This window comes from Pundamilia nyererei, unplaced genomic scaffold (genome assembly GCF_000239375.1).
Source record: "Pundamilia nyererei isolate P.nyererei 1_Seehausen unplaced genomic scaffold, PunNye1.0 scaffold00106, whole genome shotgun sequence".
Classification (NCBI taxonomy): domain Eukaryota; kingdom Metazoa; phylum Chordata; class Actinopteri; order Cichliformes; family Cichlidae; genus Pundamilia; species Pundamilia nyererei.
The window spans coordinates 595,366-603,022 of NW_005187507.1; the positions used below are offsets into that span (position 1 = coordinate 595,366).

The 7,657-nt window shown below is 39.2% G+C and overlaps 1 protein-coding gene across 1 annotated transcript in view; it reads left to right on the top strand.

Annotated features, from left to right (window-relative positions):
• Positions 1-515: 515 nt before the first annotated feature.
• Positions 516-7,657, top strand: part of klhl21 (kelch-like family member 21) — an 18,552-nt gene continuing 11,410 nt past the window's right edge. Inside the window, exon 1 of the mRNA XM_005740951.1 lies at positions 516-666. The gene's annotated coding sequence lies outside the window, so the exon portion shown is untranslated. The remainder of the gene's footprint in view (positions 667-7,657) is intronic.

Sequence of the window (7,657 nt, forward strand, 5' to 3'; positions counted from 1 at the left end):
ACTGTTAACAAATACTATCCCCCCACCCCCCACCCCTGCCCACTCATCTCACCAATCTCAGCCATGATATGAATATTCCTTATCACTCAGGCCACTCACATATAGACACTAAATCAAGTCCTTTGCACTACTTCCAGCACTTTGTGCGCCTCTTCTATTATCATTGCCTTTCTCTTGTTTTGTATATATTCCTCTTGATTATATAAATTTCTCCTGTTTGTTATTTATTCCTGCTGTCTTACTATTTATATTTTATTCCTGCACAGTTGGTGTGGAGCAACCCTAATTTCGTTTTGATGTACTATGACAATAAAGAGCTATTCTATTCTTCAGATTTTGTGATGAGAATTTTATTTGTACATGCCCCAGAAAATAATGTTTATTTGTTAAGAATCCATATATGTACAATTCAGTAAAAACAATAAACATTTATTTTATTTTTTTTATTATAGCGTCTCGTCTCGTGTGGAAGATTTCCCTGGTGTTGCGTTCGAAGCCCTTTTTTACGACAGCACTTGAAGGCAGCATTCATTACGGTACAGGCTGTCATGGCGCAGAGGAGGCCAGATAGATCAGCAGCGTCAAACTTTAATTTCGGCTCTATTTCTAAGATGTTCGGGCGTTACACCCTGTAAAATCATCACCACCCGTTGACGACACATATCGGTAAGTTGTCTAAAACTGAGCCAGCCTGCTTTGCACGACAGTTACTTGTTCCGAGCGGCGGGCAGCCCAACGTTAGCTGTAACGTTGGAAAAATGTCGTTCGTATAAATATGACTTTACTTTGATGATCGCAGGCGGTGTTGACTGTTTAAAATGGGAGCTTTCGCATTCAAATAGCGTTCTGCATGCAGCTTATGTATTGTTATAAACACCACATGCTAATGAAAATGCTTTTTAACAACATAAACAAGTCAATACATGAAAGTAATTGGCTACACAGAAGTTGCTAACAGTTTCCATCAGTGTATTTTCCCATTATGTTAATAGGTTTGCTTTAGTTGTTATCGACCCTATTCTGGACCTGTCAGTGTATCTGAACTGTGGCTGAACATTATCTAGACCATTTGAATATTATCTTGGACCAAGCACGGCTTATGAGAGGGAGGAGGGAACATTTTTTCCTCCTAAGCATTTCAGGACTAAAGCCTCACTGTGCTCAGTAATGTGGACATGTATGGCTGCACCAGCTGAGTGATAAAAGTGTTTGTGCAAGTTTTATTACAGGAGCACGAATTAGAGGAATTCGAGGGAACAGATGAAAGAACATTATTTGGAGAAGTCATTCCTGCCAGTAAAGGCTGAGTCATAATGCAGAAACAAATGTTCTGCATGGCACTTAAACTCATTCTGCCCACTGTTCCCTGCACAAGTTAATGAATAATGCCTTGATTATTCATTTGGCAACAGATGGATTCTTTCACTGAAAGTGCCACTTGCAGGGTACATTAGTGGAAAAATAGAGACATAAAAGGACTGGTATAACTGTACATTTAAAATATAGTTGCTGGTAAGTCTAATCTTTAAAGTTGCGTCGTATTTTATAAGCTGATAATAAATTTTGCATGCACAGATAATGTGGAACATGCCCAATAAAATAAGATGTGTCCTTTAATCCAGGAGTCATGTCTCATGTTATGCCCAAATGGTGAACACAACACAGCCACAACAATCTTCATGGACATAATTTCTAGAGGGACTTCTAATGATCTCATCATGAAATTTGACTATTATATTTGAAATGGTTATTAACTGTTTTGTGGGAAGTGTAGTGGTTAGCTATGTCACCTGACATGAAGAAGTTCAGGGTCGTGAAATGTTTTGCTGGTCAGCTAGTGATTCTGTCTCTGTGGATTTTCTAAGGTTTCTACAGGTTTGATTAATTTGGTAATTATAAATTGGCTGTATGTATAAATGTGAGGATGAGTGAGTTTTTTCATCTGGGGAATAAAACAAATAAGCAACCCAAAAACATATCTCTGGCATATTTAATGACCTATGTCACTGAAAAGCAAAGGTAGATGCTTTTTGTTGGTTAAAACATGTTGTCTTGTAATTGTGTAATTTCAAGAGTGAAACCACTCTGTTTAGATCAGTTTCTGCTGCAGCAACATACAAGAATATATTAAATCTCATAATATCCTGCATCCAAATGTTAATCCTTCTAGTAGCTTCATGCTGGCCCTCCTCTGTAGAGGAGTAGTGGCGTTTGCCTTTTTAAGGCCAACACAGCCTCAGCTGTGGACAACCAAAGACTTTCATGTCACTCCACTCTGATGTTTGCCTTTGCCTCAACAGCCTGGAGCAGCAGCAGAGACAGGGAAGCTGTCTATTTGTGGGGTTGTTATCCTGCCAGGTTCTGGCTGAAACTGCATGAACCTGAATATTGTTATGTACTACATTATGTACTGTCTGTACTACAAAACGAGTTCACCATACCCAGGGTATCTTTCTGTTATCTGGAATCACTTACCTCAACATCGGCTGTCGGGATAAGCAGTCACGCGGAGCTGGTTATAAACTCGCTAAGTTACCCCAGGGTTAACTGCATGTTCACATGAAAAGGTTCAGTGCTTGCATTAGCATCTGACTAATCACAAACACGGATGTGTGTATCTGCAGTAGAGTGGCTGATTTCACGAAACGGATGATGAAATTGTGCTATGGGAAAAATACGAAACAGTTAAACACATAATATAGCTTAAAGGTAGCTTTAGACTGGTTCCCCTGTGACCCAGATAAACAGAAGATGAATTGGTGATTGAGCTACAATATGTAATCTTTTTGCTCATCTATTCAGCAAAATGCAGCTACAAAGACATCTTTTTTGACTTGTCAGCACACTCCAAGAAGGCATTCTATAAATATAAACATGAAATAAGTAGTAAGGTCCAGAGATGCCCATTTTTCTGTCTGTTTCTGCTGCTGCCAAAATTAATGAATCAATCCTAAAAGACTATTAATGTCAAATTTTCGTATTAAAGTAACAACGGCAAATGTCCAATAAGAGCTTTGTCTCATGAAACTATATTGAACAAACAATGGACCAGTTGATCCTGTGCATCAAATAAAATGTCTTGATATTTGTTGGATAGATTGCCAAGAAATCTGCTTAGTCTGTGTTGCAGCTCTAGCAGGCCTTCCCAGGTTTTACCTGTGTGGGTGTGTTTGTTTTCACGCTCCACCATCTGTGCAGCTGATTTCCATCACCAATTAGGGTTGGAGTGCTTATTGCCAGTCAGAGGAGAGTTCTGATGATAGAGTGCTATTCTCTTGGCAATATCTCAACTGTGTGTTTGTGGGTTAAGATTGTGACTTACTGCTATTTCAACCAGCTTCTGCGTTTTGTTCTGCATTACTTAGTTTTGTGATAGTGATAATGGCTTTTCTGGCTCTTTTAGTTAAATTATTAGTTCTTTATTTTATTGCCACTGTCTTCTTTTTCAACCAGCATGCTTTTATTGTTACTTAGGTGATGTAGTAGTCCCCTTAAGATTGCTTGTACTAATCTTGTTGCACCAATACTAAGCCTAAAAGTTTTCTTTGCTATTTGGGTTTAAGATCTGGGAAAACTAATTTATTCATCTCCTTCCAAAAGATGTTTGTTTTTGTTGCTCATTTGCAAATGAAGGATGGTGAACATGTTAAACCTCATACCAGCCACGCAAGCTGATATGATTTAGCTCAAAGTAGACCTGTGCAGTACAGTCTCACAGAGCTGCTATTATGGCTGTGGTTTCTGTGCCTCATTACAGGATGTTTGAACTCTGATTCAGTGTACTGGGTTCATTTAGATGTCAAAGTAACCTCAGAGTTTCTATTTACAGTTGTTCTAATTGTTTGTCTGAAGATGCATGTCTCCTGGATACAAGAACAACCATATGAAGGAATAGATATGATACATTTATTAAATATGTCAGCCGTCCTGCATTTTTAGCATAGCTTTTGACAAACATTATTATCATTTGTTGTTATAACTTTAGTTCATGAGTTTAGTTTTATCCATCCATCTTCTTCCACTTTATCCGGGGCCGGGTCGCGGGGGCAGCAGCCTAAGCAGAGAAGCCCAGATCTCCCTCTACCCAGCCACCTACTCTAGCTTATCCGGGGCAACACCAAGGCGTTCCCAGGCCAGACGAGAGATATAATCTCTCCATCGTGTCCTGGGTCTGCCCTGGGGCCTCCTCCCGGTGGGACATGTCCGGAACACCTCACCCAGGAGGCGCCCAGGAGGCATCTTTGTCAGATGCCCGAACCACCTCAGCTGGCTCCTTTCAATGTGGAGGAGCAGCGGCTCTACTGAGCCCCTCCCGGATGGCTGAACTTCTCACCCTATCTCTAAGGGAGAGGCCAGCCACCCTTCGGCAGGAAGCTTGTTTCCGCCGCTTTTATCCGCGATCTTGTTATTTTGGGTAGTGACCGAAAGAACGAGATAAAATCAGTAGTTAAAATGTAAGTTTTGAAATTTAAGCTTAAAAGTGTGGATTTGGTGTTTTATTCAAATGCTTCTCCGTGTCTGGTTCTGACTCTGGGAACTGATTAAAAAAAACTGGATCCAGATGAGCTGAGGGATCTGGAAGGTTCATACTGGGTCAGGAGGTCACTAATGTATTTTGGTCCTAAACCATTCAGAGCTTTATAGACCAGCATCAGAACTTTAAAGTCTATCCTCGGACGGACAGGCAGCCAGTGTAAAGACCTCAGAGCTGGACTGATGTGGTCCACTTTTTTGGTCTTAGTGAGGACTCGAGCAGCAGAGTTCTGAATGAGCTGTACTTGTCTGACTGATTTTTTTTTTTAGGCAGACCTGTAAGAATGCTGTTACAGTAATCAAGCCTACTGAAGATGAATGCATGGACTAGTTTTTCCAGGTCCTGTTGAGACATCAGATCTTTTATCCTTGATATATTCTTGAGGTGATAGTAAGCTGATTTTGTTATTGTCTTAACGTGTTTTTCTAAGTTTAGGTCTGCATCCATCACTACACCCAAATTTCTCTCCTGGTTTGTCGTTTTTAGGTGTATAGATTGAAGTTCTCTGGAGGCCTGTAATCGTTTTTCTTTGGCACCAAAGACTATTTCTTCAGTTTTGTTTTTGTTTAGCTGGAGAAAATTGTGGCACAACCAGTCATTAATTTCCTCAATGCATTTACCAACAGCCTGTACAGGGCCTCGGTCTCCTGGTGACATTGTGATATATATTTGTGTGTCATCTACATAGCTATGATAGTTTATTTTGTTGTTCTTTATAATCTGTGCCAGTGGGAGCATGTAAATGTTAAACAGAGGGGGTCCCAAGATGGAACCTTGGGGAACTCCACATGTGATACTTGTCTGCTCAGATGTGAAGTTACCTATTGATACAAAGTATTTCCTGTTTTCTAAGTATTTGAACCAGTTTAGTACACTTCCTGAAAGACCTGCCCAGTTCTCCAGTGGTTTGAGTAATAAGTTGTGGTCATTTGTATCAAATGCTGCACTGAGATCCAGTAAAACTAATACTGACATTTTCCACTGTCTGTATTCAGACATATGTCATTAAACACTTTGGTCAGAGCAGTTTCAGTGCTGTGGTTCTGTCTAAAACCTGACTGGTTCACAAGGGCAGGGGGGCTTTAGGGCGGTGTCGCTATCATACCCTGGCTGTTGGACTGGTCTCTCTGTGCTCTTTACTCATAGCATTAAGATTGTTTCCACACCTCGGCTGTTTGCCTCCCTACGGACTACACATTTCTGTCAGCTATTCTTGGGCTGTTGGTAAACACACTGAGTATAAGTTGCTCAATAGTCTGCATTCTACATTTAGTAAGCCTTGTGTTTTGGAGGGGGCGGTATGTTTGCTTTATTGAACTTTTTCAAGTTAACTTGCAGTCACTTTATTTTAAAAAAAAAAGTAGTTTGTTTCACTGGATTTTTATTGTATTTTATTTACAGTTTTACTTTTTTTGTTAGTTTTTTTAAATTATTATTATTTTCAGCATCTTTTATTTTGTTGAGCCCTCTACTTCATTTAAAATATTTTTGTGGTTGCATTTAGTGTTTTGTGCCTTACTGTATGTTTAGTAAGGTAAAATATTTCAGGTAAATATGTGTGTACATTTTCAGTTTCACCTCTTTCCACTTAGCAGAACAAAGTATTTGTAGTTGTTTAAGTGGGAGATCTGAATGTTATATTTTCAGTCTTTGTAGTAGAGACAGTGGGAGTAATAAATGGTTTCACGACTGAGTGAAATGAAAGCCCATCAGTTTGTTGGAAGAAAATGCCGTAATCTCTTCAAACATAATGACAATCACTTACACAGAAGTTAGGGACATGTGTTTTCTCAGTGCAGGCTGAGTTGTGAGGCCCTGCCTGCCCTTCAGGAGAGGAGTTTGATCCCTCGCAGAGCTATTTGGACCTCTGCATTGTTGAACCCTGGTGTTGAATGTGAGCTAAATCCTTTGGCCAGAGGAATAGGGGCTTTATTACAACCTTTAAACAAATCTCTGTAAGGAGATACCTGTGTGTTTAGAGAAGGAATGATTATCTCCAAATACTGACAAGAATCTTGCATGAGATTTAATGCAGGTTTCTATTAACCACCCTACCATCTGGTCTTGTTCTCCTGGTGATTTAATAGGACTGTATAACTGAAATCCAATGCTGGTACGGGTTAAACTGTACTTCTCAGGAAGCAGCTGCAGAGGAGATGCAGGAATTTGTTACCATATGTTTATTTCAGAATTTAATCTGTTTAATGTTTAATCTGTTTTTCCAGAGTCACAATTTGATGGATAGACTATCTCGTGTTTCTTCGAACAGTATAAAAAACATCTAATACATCCATGTTAGGAGATTTTTATTTTTGTTATTTTATCTCTGACCAAACCTGGTACTAGCTATTATTTTCAGTTAAGACTTACATTCTGATGATTTTCTTAATCAATTCCTTGGTCTGTAGTGATTTAGAGGCCAATATGTTGCCTTCAAATTGCCCTTTGATCACGAGTCCAAATCATAAATACATTATTTAAATGCTGCTTTCTTTCCCGCTAGCAATCCACTGTTTTAGTAAATGTGAAAAAAGTTCATAAGCAAAAAAAACAGCAAATGAAATCTGAGAGTAGTTGATATTTTTCCTAAAATATTAACCCTTACCTTGTTCTTTGTTCTTCTATCTCAGTCAGACTCATCTTGTAGCTGTAAAGTGTAACTAAGATGGCGATGGTGAAAGTGGTCAGCTTGAGGCAGCGGGTGATGTCCTGGTGGTCAAGCAACAAAACTACTGTAGTATTTCCAGAACCCTTTCTTTAAGTTTTTCATCTAGCAATTCATTTTCACTGCTGCTGGCATATGACGTAATAAACACAGAGCAATATGATGTTTAACTGAATGAATTGGTAGCATAGATCTGTTCACAATTTCCACTTTAGATTTTTGAGTCAGGATCAAACAAATATCTGGCCCAAGCTATCCGGGATAGCCAAAATATTGGTACTTTTGAATGGCACAAAAAAAAATTGAGGGCTTTGCGTTGTGGAGAAGTAATGATCATGCCACTAAAGCTTCTTTTTTAGTTAAGAGTGGAATTTTTGAGGACAGACTAGAGCTGGGCGATATGAGATTTTTTCATATCACGATACGTTTTTTTCATTTCAGGCGATAACGATATCTAT